Source organism: Arachis hypogaea, chromosome 11 (genome assembly GCF_003086295.3).
Source record: "Arachis hypogaea cultivar Tifrunner chromosome 11, arahy.Tifrunner.gnm2.J5K5, whole genome shotgun sequence".
NCBI lineage: Eukaryota > Viridiplantae > Streptophyta > Magnoliopsida > Fabales > Fabaceae > Arachis > Arachis hypogaea.
The window spans coordinates 93,330,677-93,332,667 of record NC_092046.1 but is presented as its reverse complement, the minus strand read 5'-3'; the positions used below and the strand labels follow the sequence as shown (position 1 = coordinate 93,332,667).

The 1,991-nt window shown below is 40.4% G+C and overlaps 1 non-coding gene across 1 annotated transcript; it reads right to left on the bottom strand.

The window, feature by feature from the left end:
- Nucleotides 1–1,615: 1,615 nt before the first annotated feature.
- Nucleotides 1,616–1,719, bottom strand: LOC112724438 (small nucleolar RNA R71). The gene has a single exon (XR_003163600.1). It is a non-coding gene; the product is annotated as a small nucleolar RNA R71 (small nucleolar RNA).
- Between the last annotated feature and the right edge of the window lie 272 nt (nucleotides 1,720–1,991).

Genomic DNA, 1,991 nt, shown 5'->3' with positions numbered 1-1,991 from the left:
GTTTTTATCTTCTTCAATATTTTCTCTTGAATTTTGTTAGAAAGCTTCTCGATCTAATTCCATTGGTTAGTTGTCTTGGGAAAGAAACTATCCATAATTGGAATCCTTCGGAACCTTGGGAAAGGAATGGAGGATTCATGCTAGAGAAGCTTTCTCACAGCGAATTGGATTGGGGTTTGGATGGATATTGTGACATGTAATCCTACCAAATTGTGGTTCATGAAACTGTGTGGTATAATCAGTGATCGAGCATCATCTCTTCTTATGAACATTTAAACCAAGGGATTGGGAATTTGTTTGTTTTTAGAGAGAATTGGTGAGCCAAGGGATTGGGATCCAATCATATAAGATTGCCAAGCAAAATTCAATGAATGCATTGGTTGAGGAAGGGAAAAAAAAATGTTTGATTCGGAGATCTCAATATCTCCTGAAACCCAATGAATTCCCCATTTCTGATCTATCACTTCTCTTTACATTCTGCAATTAAATTCATGCAATCACCCCGATCCCTTTTTAATTTCAGCAATTTAGCTTCTCGCTCTTTAATTCATGCAATTTTACATTCCGCAATTCTCATCTAAATCTTGATTCTGCTCAACTAGAACACACTTCTAATCCGAATTGCTCACTCAACCAATCCTTGTGGGATTCGACCTCACTCTATTGTGAGTTTTTACTTGACGATAACCGGTGCACTTGCCGGAAGGAATTTTTGCCGATCGTGCAATTTCTTAAAATCGTAGCATCAAGTTTATGGCGCCGTTGCCGGGGATTGGTTTTCGATTGACAATTCTCAAATTGGAAGTTAACTAGATTGAGCATTTTTCTTGCTTTGTTAATTCAGTTCAAGTTACTTGTTGAATTTTAATTTCTGCACTCTGTTACATGCTTTCTTTCTTTATGCCTTTAAATTCAAGCAACTAACTCACTGACTCACTAACTATTTGAATTAATTCCTCAACTGCTCTAACCATACTCTTCCATTAACCAAGAGTATTTCACTTGTTTGTTGCCTGTGCTGTGTTTTTGTATGACAGGTAGGAGAGGAGAGACATCAACTCCTCATTATACCGAACCAGAGAGGACCCTTCATAAACTTAGAAGGGAAGCAAGAGGGAAGAGAGTACTGGGAGAAGAAGAATCTGAAGGAGAATCTGAGGACAATTTTGAGGAAGCTCTAGATCTCAACATGGATAGAGAAGTTCACAACCATGAGAGAGCTGATGGAAACAATGCCATTCCCGAGAGGAGGGTTCTTGGTTCATACATAAACCCAACCTCTGGGAATTGTGGTAGCAGCATTCAGAAACCACCCATTCAGGCCAACAATTTTGAACTCAAACCACAGCTAATATCACTTGTGGAGGATCATTGTTCATTTGGTGGGAGTGCTAATGAAGATCCAAACCAACATCTCACAAAATTCCTGAGAATTTGTGACACTGTGAAGTCCAATGGAGTCCAGGAAGATACCTATAAACTGCTCTTGTTCCCATTTTCACTTAGGGACAAGGCAGCTAAGTGGCTGGAATCATTCCCAAGGGGGAGCCTAACAACTTGGGATGAGGTGGAAAGTAAGTTTCTGGCACGTTTCTACCCCCCACAAAAGGTCAATAGGCTTCGATCTGAGGTTCAGACTTTTAGACAACAAGATGGTGAAACTCTCTACGAGGCATGGGAGAGGTTCAAGGATTTGACAAGGAAATGCCCACCAGACATGTTCCATGACTGGGTGCAATTGCATATTTTCTATGATGGACTTTCTTATGAATCAAGGAAGGCTGTAGACCATTCATCAGGAGGTTCATTGAACAGGAAAAAGACTGTGGAAGAAGCCATTGAAGTGATTGAGACAGTGGCTGAGAATGAGTACTACTATGCTTCAGAGAGACACAACACTAAGGGAGTCATGGAGCTGAACCATGTTGATACAATTTTAGCCCAAAACAAGGTGTTTGCCAAGCAACTAGCAGAGCTCACCAGGAAATTAG